The following is a 17,500-nucleotide window of genomic DNA, read 5'->3' as shown; positions in this document are numbered from 1 at the left end:
GACGAGGGAGAAGAGGAGGTGGAGAAGGGCATCACTACATTCATCGATCCTGCTCCTAAATCAACGTGTAAAGAAATCCATCTCTGGGAGGGAATCGATGTTCTTGCTGCATCAGATTTGTGGCCTCGTATATTTAGTCTGTCGATTCGTATTCTGTTGTATATTGCCAATGGAGGGAGGAGTAAGAGGGGTAGGGGATGGGACGGGAATAGGAGGAAGAAGAAGAGGAGGAGGAGGAGGAGGAGGAGGAGGAGGTACACTGAGAAGGAGGGGAGGGAGGGTACTGGATGGGAGGAGGAGGGAGCTATCCATCTCGAAAGCAGGCAAAAAGAAACAACAGATCCATCGAAAAACGTCGACTGCCATTAGCAGGTTCGCCTCCATCTCTCTAATACAGTTCTGGCTTCTTAATCTCTCTCTTTTTTCTTTTGTTTAGATTGACTCGAATGCAGCTGTAATTATCACAAGTCTTCTGGGGAAACTTTTAAGTTCCTGTAGTTCATGAGTTGGAAGAGGGTTGATAATTGAAAAGTATGTAGGATCCTGTTTCCTTGGTTGGTTTAATATTGATAATTGTAATTTATACCACATGTCGACCTGAATGAGGCTCAAGTGTTTGAAATCAACGTAACTAGCATATAAGATATTTTCCTGGCCACCTGTAAATAGAGGCTCTGAATATGCAATAATTAGGTACTTCAGAATCGATATATTGGTGATTGAATAAACATGTATATAGATAGATGCATAAATAACACACACACACACACACACACACACACACACACACACACACACACACACACACAGGAATGTAATCCAAACTTATCTTTCCAATGTTGTACATCACAGTCTGTCTTCATCTTTGATTCTTACACTTGAAATAGATAAGGTAATTCTGGGAACATCATTCAACAGTTCCTCCCTCTATTTCATTCGTACATCTTGGCCTCCTCAGCCACCTCCTTATCCCAGAATCTACATACATTCAAAGCTTTATCTTGGGAGACGACCTGCAGCATCTCCAAAGAAAGAGATAACGCGCAGACCTCCCCCCTCCCCCCCACATCCCACCATCCCCCCAATAAATTCAGAGATAAAACCAAAACAAGAAAAGAGAGGGAGAAAAAGGCTTATAAATTTCCCCCTCCGCAAGGCTTCTCTTCTAAGGTTTAACATGTCCTGGTTGTCTGGAAAATTGCTCTTTTACTTATAGCAGTCCATTAGGGGGGGTCTTTTTGCTTACTTACAACCCATTAGAAGGAGTCATTTTATAGCCCCCAATGAATTACAGACACAAAGTTCTATCTCTCTTTTTTCGCCCCTCTGTGATTCCCTTATCTATGCGCTGTATAGATGTCTCTATCGGCGATAATGAAGGCATGATACGTGATGCCAAGCTATGAGGATGAGAGAATGTGAGTTCCCTGTCATTCCTTATGTAATTCCAAAGATAATCTGTTCAAGTGAGAGGAAGGCGTGAAGAGAACTCCCTCCTCGAACCATGTTTGACTGTCATTAGAGAAAATTCCTTTTCACAACACCTGTTGTAGTTTATTGGTTGTGAACGTGAAAAACAAAAGCCATAAAACAAGAATTATAAAAGCCTGGTACTTTACTCCATAAACCCTTAACGATTCATAGAAGAAAATGATGGTCACATTATATCTTAATCCACTCTTTTTTTCTTTCTTTGAGAGCATTGTTTTTCCCCCTTCACATTCTATATATAAACACGCGTATATATCACAAGACACACCTCAGTAAGGCTTCTGCTGGACGTGTACGGTAGTGACCACCACCTCTGAGGCCCCTATTACCCATAAACGGATCAAAAAGAGGAGAAAATGTAACCAAAATAATAAAACCCTTCCCTTAACAATCCCACGACCTTCAAACTCGTCGTCCACTATCCTATCCCTTCCCACCACACACACACACACACACACACACACACCCACCTCGAGGAGGTTAGGGAAAGTTACGACCACCAAAGACACACATGTTTACACACACACGCTCACCTATGCTACGTATGAAACACACACACACACGGGGGTAAAAAATAGAAAGTTAAAGTCTCTCAATCTCGCTTGACGCGTTTCACGCCATATTTTTATGATAGGTGTTTGCCCTCATTTTTTTTACCCCCCGTTTTGACCTCCCTTCGTTTCCCTTTCGTTTTTTGTTGCTAAGATGGCCTTTCCAACAGGATTTTTTTTCTTTTTTTTCCTCCCCCCTATTTTATGACGAGTCACTCACACGCGCTCAGTTGCTGTGTCGAATCCCCAAACTGGTCCTCCTTTAAACAGTCAGTTGTTCTGGTGTATTGAGTGAAGACAGACGAGCAAGAGCAAACCTCCTCCTCCTCCTCCTCCTGCTCCTCCTCCTCTTCCCTCCCAAGGATCAGCAAAGGAAAGAGGTGAGTCATATCGAATCCTGTCATCAAAGGAGAGATTGTCCCTGCTGATTCATCGAGTCTATAAAGGCGTTAGGTATTTTTGATTCTCATTTGTTTTAGGCGTATACACATCTTAGATAGGATCCAATCAATGATCTGTTGCTCTCTGCATCTCTTTTCTATGCCTTTGCTATAAGCAAGCGCTGACACGTAGCTCAGGTAAGGCAATACAGCTCGACACAAGCTGTAAGTTAGACGAAACTTAAAGTTATATTACCTCAGACAATCTTCAAGCACAGGATTTTTCGGGTCAAGCATCGTATATGAGTGCTTGAAGGCATTCTACACGCGCAAGCAATTGAATCAAAGCTGAATACGTTTTCCTCAACAAAGCGGAACATCGCGGGCGAGGTGTCTGGTTATGGTCAAGTGAGGAGATATGTCTGGGCAGGTTTTTGTGCTCAGTCCGCCTCCAGCATTCAAAAACAGGTTGAACCACTTTTATATACATCTTTTTTTTCTTATCCCCTTCTCTCTCTCTCTCTCTCTCTCTCTCTCTCTCTCTCTCTCTCTCCTACTCTTGCCTCCAAGAGGCATATTATTACCACGGGAGATATTCAAACCTGAGACTCTCTTGACTTGGTCTATTCTTGCGGTTTGAGGATGATTCATTCAGTGGGATATATTGACCAAAATCGATGATTTCGGGGTTTAATCCCATTGCTTTACTGTTGGTAATGTTGTCTCTGGTGATGAGGAGTGAGGTCTTTATTTACGTATAGTTCCCAAGAGTTGAATCCGCTGTTTACACTGGGATCCCCAGCAGTCTGTGGAGTGTGAATGAAGCATTGGTCTTTATTGTGATTGGCCGCATGAATTTATGGTCTCAGACGAACTTGGGGTAATTTACTCTCGCTTGGTGAAGGACAGTACACAGACACAGATACAGACACTTACTAGATAACGTGTATGAATATGTGAGTCACCAAAGGAAGCTACGAAAAGATACGACAGTTAGATTGGTTACAAAAAAAGATCGTTGCATAAGATTCGTGAATATAAGTGAGGAGACAAATCAGTTTTACTGAATTCTTTTGCTTTAGATTATAATAGACACGAACTCAAAAACGTATTCCGTGCATATGGAAAGGTACTGCTTAATCAGGGTATTAGGGACGAAAGACGAAAGCAAGTGTTTAAGGAGTCATCAACAAAACAAACAAACTGTGGGAGATGATGAAATATCGACATCAACACTCGGACGTGACGCAGACAACCAACGTCAGCTCGGAGGGGTTCAGTGGATCACGGCGTTGCCCACCGTCAACCACCTGACTCTTTAAGCAGTCTCGCGCACCTCACCATCGTACTGTTATCCCTCATTTACCTTTAACGTTTCATTATCTTTTATTTTTCTTCTTTCGTCCTTCATACTTTTCAATTCTATTTCTCCCTCCAATCTGCGACCCCCTTTTCCTCTTCCTCCTCCTCCTCCTCCTTCTCTTCACCCTCTTCTCCTTCCCCCCTTTCTCTCCTCCTCCTTTTCCGCACTTCCTCTTCCTTCTTCCTTCCTGAGCAGCCATTCGTTATCCCTGATTTCCTCCTCCCACATCTTCTCCACTCCGTTCTCCCTATATTCCCTACTCCCGTAATTTCCCTTCTCCAACCCTTCTCCCCGCCACCAAAACTCTTCCTCCCTCCCTGTCCCACCATCCTTTTTTCCCCCTCCCTCTTTCCCCGTCTCCGCCTCCTCCTCTTCTCCCCCCTGCATGAGGGGGTCAGCACGGACGAGTGACAGATCCCGGGGTCTGGGGTCCGCTGCGACCATGTCTTGTCCAATTGCTGTCATCTTTCTAATGACAAACTCCGGAAATTGGACGAAATAAAAAATGGCCTCGCTACATGCAACGCCCCGTCGCTCCTTCTCGCGTTGATGGAGGTGGTGGTAGTGGAATAGGAGGAGGAGGAGGAGGAGGAGGAGGAAGAGTTGTAGGAGGAGAAGAAGGTTGGAGGTTGTGGAAATGAATGAAGTCAGTAGTGATGGCGATGGTGATCCTGGTGGTGATGGTGTAGGGGTGTACTAATATATCCTGAGGAATATGATTCTCAAGTCTCCTGTGTATCTTTCTGTCTATATATCCCCGAGTTGATCATTTCCCATAACATCTGAGTGGCGCAACTGTCCAACAAAGTCCCCTTCGCGGTGCATATCTCAAGTACTTTTCTTCTCATATATAGTCTTTTCTATGCTCTTCTCTGTTCTCGTCTTTATTCCTCGTATTTCTGTACCGCTGCTCCTCGTCCTCCTCCCATTATTCTGATCGTTTATTTCCAATTCCTTCTTCACCTGTCTTTCTCTTATTGTATACGTTCTATGACTGGTATATTCTTCTGTGTTCCTTATTTTCTTTTCCTCGTTCTTTACTCTCTTTGCTCTCTTCTTTTCCCCTTTCTCTTCCTACAGGTATGTATATAGTATATTTGTTTATTCATCTTTACATTTCTTATCTTTCCCTTGTTTATAAATACGAGATTTATAAATCTTTTAATATCTACATCCAGGAATCGTAATGCATTTGAAATTTGGTTTTTCAAGCAGTTTTTGCTTTGGTTTTTTCAGCGCCAAACGAATGGTACTACTAAATTTATGGTTTTATCACATAACGCGCGAGTAGTATTCAAGTATTATTGTTGAACCTTAAAGGAAAAACAGTGAGGAAGGAGGGGAGGTAGAGGGAGAGAGCGAGAGAGATAGATGTATCATTGATATGAGATGTAAAGAAGAGGGAAAGAGGTGTTGATACAAGAGGGAAACGTACATGAGAAAAGAATAAAGAGACGGGTTGCAAAAAGACCGAAGGATTAGAAGGAGAGGATATTGACCAAAAGAGGAGGAGAAAAGTGAGGAAATAAAGAGGTGGGAGTAGTAGACCAAGAAGGAGAGAAGACTTAAAGATGGGGAGCGATGGCCTAAGGAGGGGCAAAGAGGGAAGTAACAGAGATGGGGAGTGGATGAGTAAGGAGGAAAAACGAGAGGAGGAAACATACAAAGAAGGAAAGAGAAAAGTTGGACAAAGGGGACGGAAATAAGGGAAGGGGAAGTACTAAAGGAAGTCTAAGGTGGACTACAGATCGAGAGGTAGATTTATGGCGGAATAAAAAGGTGTAGATACAACCCTACAGTTCCTGGCGTCCCCTACAAACTGTGGGTTACTGAACCCACGACCAGAGAGAGAGAGAGAGAGAGAGAGGGGATATAGTCCACCTCATTTCTGTAAACTACAGCTCTATGTACATATTCTATAACCTCTACAAACTCGGTTGCAAGTGTTTAATTGATAGATGGCTATATTTCCAAGACATATATGTGACTGGCCATAAAAGTCAGATATTTTCAGGAGGTTAACGCGAGGGAAGAGAAAGTCAAAGCTCTTCTCTACATGTCCGTGCATATAGTTTATCTACATGTTCATATCAATACATATAACCAATCTTCATTTACATATCTGCTTGTATAACCGATTTTCATATATCTGTTTGTACATATATCCTAATTTATCTACATCTTTGTATATGTATATATAGCCCATCTATATATCCATATATATAACTAATCTAATTCTAAAACAAATCATCGTGAGATATGATATAAATGTACATATCCGCCACTCTTCACACAGCTTTATGAAAGGAATTTAGAAGATAAATAATGACCATTTTGACAACGAAGTGGCATGACAGGGATATGAATAGCTTAACTTCTCCTACGACTAAATCAAAAATCGAATTAAAGGACAGAAGACAGGGTATGCGAGAGAGAGAGTGTGTGTGTGTGTGTGTATGTGTCTGTGTCTGTGGGTCACATCAATATGCGTGCCTACTGTCGTAAAGCTATCTCAACGGTTGCAGAGATAACTCACACACATAAATTTTCCTCCTGCTCTTTCCTGAGTATCAGTGACGACGACGCATTCAGCCCAGAGACCCTGAAGCGCATCAGTGGAAAATCCTTCTTCTCCTTCTGGTCGCCTTTGAGGTACTAGGCGACCAAAAAAAGAAAAAGAAACGCTTTAAATGAACATAAGTTAAAGGAATTCATTCCTTTCTTCTCTGTGTAGTATATATATGTATATCCGGCATGCTACCTTGTGCCAATAGAAAAGGGAATATGTAGCGAATGCATGCTAACCCACGCGACCTCAATCATAATAGCTGTTTGGATCTGTTGAGGTTATTAAAGGAGTAGGGCGATGGAGACCCCGAAGAAAATGCTCATGGCAGATGATGAGGAAGTCTCGTTTTCTATAATGGATGTGTAGAAGATGGGCGAAGGTAACGGGTGAGTAGGTAAGTGGAGGAACATAAAGGTCATGGGGTAAACTGTGTAAGGTTGTAGGGTATGAGAGGTAAAGACGGGGATGAGTAAGAGGTGGTGAGTTTCACCAGTGACTCATGGGGTGACAAGTGATTGCACAGGTGTAAGAATATAGAAAGGGACGGGAAATGAGTAAAAGATGATGAAGCAAGAGACATAAGAATTTGATTCAGAGGTGAGTTGTAAGTGAATGACTGGGCTGTTCTTGACTTTAAGTATGACAGGGAGAGAAGGCGATGGTATGAGATGAAAGGAAGTGTGAGAAAGAAGAAGGCGAAGATAAAGAGATGAGAGGAGGAGGAGGAGGAATGAGATAGAGTTCGTTTTAGAATGAGAGTTGAGTCAGGAATGTTAGTGTGTTAGGAGAGGTAGTCAGGTTAAGTGAGAAGTTAGCGAGGTTGACAGACGGTGGGATATGAGTAGTGGGATAGAGAAGGATGTATAAGGGGGCACGAGAGAAGTGGTAGTGATGGTGGTGGTGGTGCTGGTGGTAGCAGTGGGATTAGGGATGGGGCAAAGGGAATGGGGAGTCTGAGGATTCGTAAGAAGAGGAATAATACCAAGGGAGGTAAGACCATTACCAAACACCATCTGTCATAGGGTTGGAATATGTAATCCACACAGGACGATTTATTATGGCATTCGTCTCCTATCATTAATCTAATCCTTCGTGCTTTTTTTTTTCCCCCTGTAGAAACTACGAGCATTGCATACATCTCCTAAGACCTCTATATACCTTATTAGAAGAATGCTTATACCCCTAAGTCCTGTAGAATACTTTATTTAACAAACGTAATTGAATAACATCTTAAAATACGCTTCCGTTGTTAACTACAAATCCACAATATTCTTATCTTCATTTCATGCTAAGAATAATACCAAAAGATGGTATCTTTATAATATTGTCGTCCTGATTAGATGAAATATCTCCATGTGTTACATTTTTTTCCTTGTTATTTATGTTCTCGAGAACTGATTTATGTCAGGTGTCATTTGGAGAAATAACGTCCTCCTTCTCATTAAATGATTTAAAGCAAACTATAAATTACTTAGCTTAAAGGAAATAAACAGAATGAGAATAAAATATAAGATACACGCAAGAAGTATCATGCTTTAGTTTGGATGTATAGATAATGAATGAGTGAATAGGTGGATAAATGTATCATTTGTATATACATAGATGTATACCTACCTGTCTCTCTCTCTACATGTATACCTATCTGTCTCTTTCTATATATGTATACCTACCTGTCCATCTCTATATATGTATACCTACCTATCTCTCTACACAGATGTATGTATACCTACCTATCTATTGACATATATGTATGCCTACCTGTCTCTCTCCATATGTGTATACCTACCTATCTCTCTCTATATATGTCTCTTTTTCTCTTTCTCCATCTCACGCGCAATTCATTACACCAAGTAACTCTCACGACACCACGACATTCTTAACTCCAGGTGTGACTGGCGGTGAGCGCTACGACGCAGCCTTGCCCGACGACAAAAATCTCGTCGTAAATAATCGTAAATCTCTCTCTCTCTCTCTCTCTCTCTCTCTCTCTCTCTCTCTCTCTCTCTCTCTCTCTCTCTCTCTCTCTCTCTCTCTCTCATCTTCAGCTAATAACACAGAAGACATGTAGTGAAACACTGAAGCCCTCACGGGACCTTATTAAAGGATAAAACCTTCCCTCATTACTTAACTAATCGCATGGCACTCCAGTGGAAACCAATTTTCATTCCTTTACGCGTGCCTTTGACCCCTCCATCCACCGGGTCCCATCCGAAACGCGCCGGTTAAGTGGCCTCAGTTCGCTTAATCGAGGCCAGCAGGTAATTACTTCAATTAAATGAACTGGTGGCAGTCTCCCACTCCCAGGAGGCTCGAGGTGTATGGGGTGTGGGGGGGATATTAATGTTCCTCCTCCAAAAATGAACTCATTATAAAAGTTTCCAGTTTAATACAGCCCATCCAACTAACTAGTGAGGGTTTTGTAATGCTGTATGTACAGAGGGCAATTGATTGGTTGAACTTTCGTGATGCTGTTTGTATAGAGGGCAATTGATTGGTTGAGCTTTCGTAATGCTGTTTGTATAGAGGGAAATTGATTGGTTGAGCTTCTGTAATGCTGTTTGTACAGAAGGAAATTGATTGGTTGAGCTTCTGTAATGCTGTTTGTATAGAGGGAAATTGATTGGTTGAGCTTCTGTAATGCTGTTTGTACAGAAGGAAATTGATTGGTTGAGCTTCTGTAATGCTGTTTATGTAGAGGGAAATTGATTGGTTGAGCTGTTTGTATAGAGGGAAATTGATTGGTTGAGCTTCTGTAATGCTGTCTGTACAGAGGGAAATTGATTGGTTGAGCTTCTGTAATGCTGTATGTACGGAGGGAAATTGATTGGTTGAGCTTCTGTAATGCTGTTTGTACAGAGGGAAATTGATTGGTTGAGCTTCTGTAATGCTGTTTGTACATAGGCCGATTGATTTGTGGCACTTTTCAAAGCTGTCTGTTCTCGGAACAGTTGATTGGTAGGGCTAAAATAATGCTATCTGTGCAGAGAAAAAATTATCTGGTGGAGTTTTTATAATGCTCTATGTATATATAGCTATTGTGACAGGCTGCTGAGTGAATGGTTGAAGGAAATGGTGATCCAGTAGCGAAAAGTGGGGTCGTCAGGTCCTTATGTCAATGGGCTCTACTTCGAAGAGTACTTTCTTACGAGCAATTACGACTAGATTGTACCACAGAGGAGAGCTAGCACGTAGGGCCCATCGCAGTAAGACTCTGACTTACGAAGAGCGGGTTGAGTGAGTTACGAATCGTCTGACGTTATGTATAAGACGGACAGACTCCCTGTTGTGGATTGAATGACAGCGACCCAAATGTAGATGAGACGTAAAGATAAAAGAAACTGAAGCTCCCTGGGTCAAAAGAGTGATATCTGACAGCCAATGAAGTGCTGGGTCACTGCGCAGGCCTCACGAATCCTCCCGATACATCGTCTTCTTTTGAGTTACGCTAAATGATTGATCTTATCAACTTTCCTCAAGATGGATGAGATGAATTTTCTATTTTTATCTTCAGCCGTGGAAAATCAGTCTCTTTATGTAAAATTATGAATATATATATATATATATATATATATATATATATATATATATATATATATATATATATATATGAAAATAACTCTGAAGGAACTTTCCTTTAAGAGAAAATCCGCAAGGGAAGAGCAATTAACTCACACTACCTTTTTTTTTTTTTTCCTCGTGCGTTGGGCAATGTTAATGACGCAATTGGTGGTCTGTTGTGTTTCCTGTTGGGGTTCGACTCTGTAGTTGCCATCATGTAGTATCTACTTTAACTTATACTAGCATTTTCCTCTTCAAACCTGGACATTTAACGTCTCACAGAAGCGATGGCTTTCTTGCTTGATTACAGCATATGAATCACTGTCACTTCTGGACGGTGAGTCATTGGTCTGGACGTATGGAATGGCAAACGAACAAAATGATATTCCTACAAGGTATGGCAATGACGGTTCATGCCACTGTTACTGTCTGGCAATTTTGGTACCCCTAAATTAGGCCTATGCCTCCCCTCTCCCCTTATTCCCCCTCCCCTTCTCTTCCTCCTTCTTCTCCTCCTCCTCCTCCTTCACCTCCTTTCTTCTCCTCCTTCTTTCCCAACCCTAATCTTCACTCCCATCGTCCCTCACTCTCCTTAATAAGTTTCTTAGTCTTTGCACAAAGACAGTAAAAATATGCATACCGCAGATCTAACTATCGATGTCTTTGCCATTTATCTACACTCATAATGGAGACGTACGCTGATTAATAACTAAAATATGTTGAATAATTATGTAGATTATCCACCTTTAAAAGGGGGGTTTAGAGGCGCATCTGTGGAGAGGATACACGAGGCGGTAGTCGAATGACTTGTTTGTATAACATTACAAAGTCCTAAACTCCTTCTTTTTCGCTGATTGGATGGGGAAAAGGTCTCTGCGTATCGCACGGTTGAGGGTTACAGTCGTTTGCGTTACTTAGATAGGCTTAAATAAAGTTTGCTACAAGGGTATAAATTTCCTTCTAGATTAATTCGTCCAACTCTCTCTCTCTCTCTCTCTCTCTCTCTCTCTCTCTCTCTCTCTCTCTCTCTCTCTCTCTCTCTCTCTCTCTCTCTCTCTCTCATGGGCAGTAATTTGCATGCGTGTCGCCGAAAGGCGCTCTTGTTATTCACCGCTTCTACATTTTCTATACACTTCAAATAATCCTGAGCACAAATTCCCATTATTCTCTTACCTCACTTTTAGTTAGAGACATAAACTGCGACCGGTAGCATAGCTATAAAGAAGCCCCCACTTCAGCTATGTCATCTACGAATCACAAACTCTCACTCAAAGTCCAGTCATGCGTGCGGAGATTAGGGTGATATATAGATTCAAAGAGTTTTCTTCTTCTCACACAAATGACTTCTATACGTCGTTTCCACACACTTTACAGATATACGACGCGTCAGGTATATATATAAAGGGGTCTATTAATTCTATAGCCATCCAGCTCGCGGGGGGGGGGGTCATCTCAGATAGTATCTATTTCACAAACCATTTAAATGAAACTAACTTCGCCACGTACACGCACACACACAGACGCACCAATATTGGTCCTCTCTTCTACACAGTGACATTAAACAAATGAAGAAAAGTTTATCTTTTTATACCACAAGACTTCTATTGTATCATCCAGTAATAATGTAGAGATTTTTTTTCTTTCATTTTAAAGTCTCTAATTTTGTCACATGTGACCACCCGCAACGCAGTCTTGACGCAACAAAAACAAGAAAAAAAAATCACCGACAGAAAAAAACGGATGCTTCTTCGAGAATGAAGGAACCATCGAAGCTCTCCTTCCATAAGGCAAATTTCGTCCTTCTCGATCCATTGCCTTCTCGAACTTATGGCATGCGGATGTTTATCACTGTGTTCCCCCCCTGGGGGCGAACAGTCATAAAAAATGCCCATCTGATCATGAGCCCTAACTTAAGCATACATTAACCCCATAGATCACGTTGTGAAAGTCCAAAATGCTTTATGTCCTTCATTTTTTTCATTCTATTCCCGTTTTCTTTTTTTCTTTCTCCTCCCCCACAGCGGGAGGTGCCTCAAATGCACAAAAACATAAATGCGTCACCTTGTGCAAGGCCAGGTAGGGTTAAGACAGTGTCGTGCGATCAGGTCGTATATCAGTTGCTGCCGCTTTGGTCACAAGACCAGCGAAAAGTTTATAAAACAAGGTGGGGGCGACACGCGCGCGCGGGCGCCCCACTCCGCTGCCATGACCGAAAACGGGAAACTCTACTCTCCAGGAAACAAAGAAAATTGGTAAATAGTTGCCACCGCTATGCTATACATGCGCTATGACGCCGTGTATTTTGACTGCGTGGATAGTTGTTCATTCGTCTGTTCACTGTATATTCATACTCATCTACATACACAAACGTATAGGCATGCATATAAACACATTCACACACTTGTGTGTGCATATATATATATATATATATATATATAGTGTATATGTGTGTGTGTGTGTGTGTGTGTGTGTGTGTGTGTGTGTGTGTGTGTGTGTGTACACATGATGCAAGGATTAATGGTAACAGCCTCATCCCGTGCTGTGAACTTCGCACTATCACAGTTCATCTCTTTCTCTCCATGATCTCTCGTGTAATACATTATTATCACATATCATAACGCTCCGGTACCGCAGATTGGATAAATCAACCCGGAGGAGGAGGAGCAACGGAGGGAGGGAGGGAGAGAGAGAGAGAGAGAGAGAGAGAGAGAGAGAGAGAGAGAGAGAGAGAGAGAGAGAGAGAAGAGAGGAGGAGGAGGGGAAAAAAGGTGAGTGTTAACTCCACGCTTCACACACACACACACAACCCTCCTCCTCCTCCTCCTCCTCCTCGTTCTCTCCTCTCCTCTCCTGCACTGGCATTACGTTTTCGTTGAAGCGGAGAGTGTCGTCTGGAGGGTGTGCTGGAAGTGTCTGGCTGGCTAAGGGTCCACAGTGACAAAATGAATTACACAGCAAAACGCATATAAACACATAATTTACGGAAAGCGCTAGGGGTCGGACGCGGACAAATGGCCAGCATTATGAACACATGTGCTCCCTTCACGGAAATGACAACTCCTTTATTCATAGCTGGACCAAGTGGTGTGGCACTACAGCAACGCCATGTATCATATACATAGGAGAGAGGGACGATGTATATATCCATCTATCTATCTATCTATCCATCTCTCTCTCTCTCTCTCTCTCTCTCTCTCTCTCTCTCTCTCTCTCTCTCTCTCTCTCTCTCTCTCTCTCTCTCTCTCTCTCTCTCTCTCTCTCTCTCTCTCTCTCTCTATATATATATATATATATTGTACTCTCAACTTTACAGCAAACCCTAATCCTATCATATACATAGATGGCGTACATATACATCATATGCTGTGCATGTTAGCAACGCTGTGTATACTAAAACATCCATGAGATTTGTTTATGTAATGCTCTCCATCCTATATACATCTCCAATCCCATCACCATGTATCATACACATACCGTATGTATATGTATAGAGCATACCTTTTTCCCGAAAAAATCAATCGTCATAACATCCATCATTTGGTATATATATATGTTATACTTTGACCTCATACTCTGCCTATCCCTCTATGTATACTCATAACGCAAGGAAATGGTATACTATATATCAATACACATCGACACGAGGCTCCTCCCTATTGTATACATCACATCAGCTGGCCAGACAGGCAGGCAGGCAGGAGATGAGAACGTTTGTATGATTTCAGCAAACGTTTTGACGTGATCAAAATAAAGTGTATCCTTTGTGCACGTCGCTCTATTCCCAGGACGAAGATAAACTTGATATATTTCCAGCTCACACACCGCTTGCTCTGGGGGAGGGGTGGGTGGGTCCTCTCTCTCTCTCTCTCTCTCTCTCTCTCTCTCTCTCTCTCTCTCTCTCTCTCTCTCTCTCTCTCTCTCTCTCTCTCTCTCTCCCTACCACCACCAGCGTTCTGAACCACCACACCCCCTACAATAACTTCTACCATCCCCTTACTGTTCTATTTGATCTCTTCAACCTTAACTTTCCCAAGGCAGTGGTCATTCCCCTTCACTATTGCTTCCACAATACACACACACACACACACACACACACACACATATATATATATATATATATATATATATATATATATATATATATATATATATATATATATATATATATATATATATATATATATATATATATATATATATATATATATATATATATATATATATATATATATATATCAATAATGTACAAATTATCAAAAATTTCTATTTGATCTCGTTTTGGCTTTTGCAATGACAGATGGAGGAGAGAATTGCCAAGTCTCGTCCTTGATAAAGTGACCATTTCAGACGCCACCTCGAGAGAAATTGGCAAGTGTGAGGAGGACCTTGAGCGACACGGATGGATTCATAAGTGACACATGATCCTCGAGGTGTGTTTGCCTTCCTCCCTGATTTTCAAGCAGATATGATGAATATCTGTCTAGGGGTCGAGGAAGGAGGAGAAAGAGAAGAAGGATTAAAAGAAAGGTAGTGTGTGTGTATTTGTAATATTTGTACTGTGTGTGGGTGAGGGAGTTCTACACTCGTGGGACTCCTATCCCTCATGAATATACGCGTGTGTGTATGTGTGTGTGAGTGAGTGTATTCAAATACACCACTATTATAACCTTCGTTCTGAACCGTGGTCCATAAAATGTGAAAAATATTTGTGTATATCTAGAAAAAAAAAATTGGATTCATGCCTTGTGAATAAGCGAAAGCAAACAGAATATTGACAGAAGGTTGCCTATTGCGAAAATTCTGGCATTTCCTCCTTTAACCACAAATGTATATTGTAGTTCTTGAATTTGTACACTCTCCCGTTCGTCAATACTTTGACGTATATACATTTTTGTAGCAGTAGACTTTTTTGATCTATGCTCATTCGTGGAAATGTTGTCATGTGTGATGTATATCATTTGTGATTTACATGAATTTTCTGTATACTTTATATATATATATATATATATATATATATATATATATATATATATATATATATATATATATATATATATATATATATATATATATATATATATATATATATATATATATATATATATATATTATCACAATTAAATGCATGTGACATCAATCCAGTTCAAAGCGGAATTGCCCTCAATATTCTAAGATATCATTCTATCATGTAGAGTCTCTGTTTGATGAAGAAACTGTGTGGAATGAGCGGTTGCCTTCGGTGAGGTTTCTGAAGATTAGAATTGAAGATACGAATGGCAATGATTGATATCCTAAAGAGCAAACGTTACTGAGAACTAGAATATATACGTGCTAGTGATATGAGATGTTTGGTACAAATGTATATTTCCTGTGATATTTTCATTGTAGGAGTAAATCTCTCTCTCTCTCTCTCTCTCTCTCTCTCTCTCTCTCTCTCTCTCTCTCTCTCTCTCTCTCTCTCTCTCTCTCTCTCTCTCTCTCTCTCTCTCTCTCTCTCTCTCTCTCTCTCTCTCTCCAATCCCACCTCACCTCCCCCCAAGCCACGATGAAATATGTACCAACAAAGATGCGTCACATTCGATGCGACATGACAGGAAATTTATCAGCTAAAAATTGCATTACGACAGGTTCATCATGTGTGTATGTATATACAGAGAGAGAGAGAGAGAGAGAGAGAGAGAGAGAGAGAGAGAGAGAGAGAGAGAGAGAGAGAGAGAGAGAGAGAGAGAGAGAGAGAGAGTATAGCCTGGCATGCTGGGGAAATATTATTCACTGACTCACCCTGTCCATCTTCATAAATCAAATAAATAGCTTTCATTTGCGTCTGCCTCACTAAAAACTCAGGGAGAGATTAACATGTTCCTCCCTCTAGCTCTCCTTTTCCTTACGTGCTTGCCTACTACCTTGTTCCCTCCCTCTATCTCTTCCTCTCCCTCTCCCCCTCCTTTGTCATATCATCCCCTTCTCCCACCTTTACTTCACCTGTCTCATATCCATTTGTTTATCACCTTTTCCTCATGATTTTATAATACCCCTCGAAAAAGTAGGCAGACAAAGCCTAAATTGGACCTGATGATTTTGGTTTTGTAAACACACACAAACACACACACACACACTCACACACACACACACACACACACACACACACACACACACACACACACACACACACACACACACACTCATATCCTTTTCCTTATCCTCTTTCCTCCTCTTCCTTCTTTTCCACCAGTCACCACTCTCGACCCTTCCACTAACCCTGCTTTTCAGCCTGTAACAGGAATCTAAGCTGTGTGTCCCTTGTGTGTACTGCTTTTTTTTGTTTTTGACATTCCTCTTCATGTCCACTGGACACATCATGCTGTAAGACAGTTTGTCATCAGTAACTGATGTGGTTTTCACCCATCTGTCATGACTAAGAATTATAAAAGATGGATACATCAAAAAAAAAAAAATGAGTGGATCAAAGTATTATAGTCCCAGGGTTACATTAACAGTAATCTGTTCATCCTGGGAATTAATGAGTAAGAGAAGATGAGTTAGTAGTCATATTTCTTAATATAGGAATCAGTTATGGGCAATTATTATGCTTCTTTTTTTCGTAGTAAGATTAGAAACATAACAAATATGTGTCTTTAAGTAAATGATGTAATGTCTGCTCACAGGCTAAAGCACATGTAGGTACGCTATCAAAACGTTCATGGTATAAATTCCTACACACATGATACACACACACACACACACACACACACACACACACACACACACACACACACACACACAAATCAAAAAGACGTTAAGGGATAATCTCTTCCTTCACAAAACAAACTTTATGGAAATACAGCCATTATTTTCTTATGACCACAAACCGAAGCAAAAACGTGACATTGACGAAGCGACACGACACCACCCCACCCCCTTCCAAGGACCTCGTGTGGAACAAGGTCATATTCGTGTGTATTCGTGATACCTCTCTCTCTCTCTCTCTCTCTCTCTCTCTCTCTCTCTCTCTCTCTCTCTCTCTCTCTCTCTCTCTCTCTCTCTCCCTCCCCTCCTTTTGGTTTGCACTACCACAGGAGTCGTCCCATAAAGAGCTCCCCCGGGGCATGCATCATCCTACCCAACAATTTTGCCCAGAATGTATTCCATTAAGTGTGTATATATGTAAGTCTGTGTTCTCTACGGCAGGACATTCTTCATCGCGCGTCTGCACCTCTCCATAAGGCAATGTGTTTGGTCCGGTGGAAGGGTGATACACTCGCCTCCCTAAATATTGTGTTTCTGCACTAAAAGCCGATAAATTCTGGGCGATAAAAATCTCTGGCAGCCAGCATAGTCGTGTGTGCATCTGAAATAGATAAGACGGGTGGGTGGGGTGGGGGGAGGGGGGGTGTATGTCCGTGTCTGTGTCTCCGGTCTACGAAGAAATTACATACTGCGCGTATATGAACCGCTTCATCCGCTCGGATCCATTTCAGAAATGAATCATCTCGAGCGCCGGTTCATTCCGTGGTTTGTTGTTTTGTTTATTTTTTACCGGTTCGAATCGGATCTGGTCCGAATTGCTCTTGAACCGAATTGCTTCATC

The 17,500-nt window shown here is 41.5% G+C and overlaps 1 protein-coding gene and 1 long non-coding RNA gene across 10 annotated transcripts in view; one reads left to right on the top strand and one right to left on the bottom strand.

Moving 5' to 3' along the window:
* The window catches only part of LOC139756572 (homeotic protein ultrabithorax-like), an 821,256-nt gene that overhangs the window by 386,205 nt on the left and 417,551 nt on the right, over positions 1-17,500 (bottom strand). The window lies entirely within an intron of this gene.
* Positions 2,032-17,500, top strand: part of LOC139756576 (uncharacterized) — a 58,047-nt gene continuing 42,578 nt past the window's right edge. The window contains exon 1 of the long non-coding RNA XR_011714393.1: positions 2,032-2,422. This is a non-coding gene — a long non-coding RNA (uncharacterized lncRNA). The remainder of the gene's footprint in view (positions 2,423-17,500) is intronic.

Source organism: Panulirus ornatus, chromosome 22 (genome assembly GCF_036320965.1).
Source record: "Panulirus ornatus isolate Po-2019 chromosome 22, ASM3632096v1, whole genome shotgun sequence".
NCBI lineage: Eukaryota > Metazoa > Arthropoda > Malacostraca > Decapoda > Palinuridae > Panulirus > Panulirus ornatus.
This window is presented reverse-complemented; position numbering and strand designations above follow the sequence as displayed.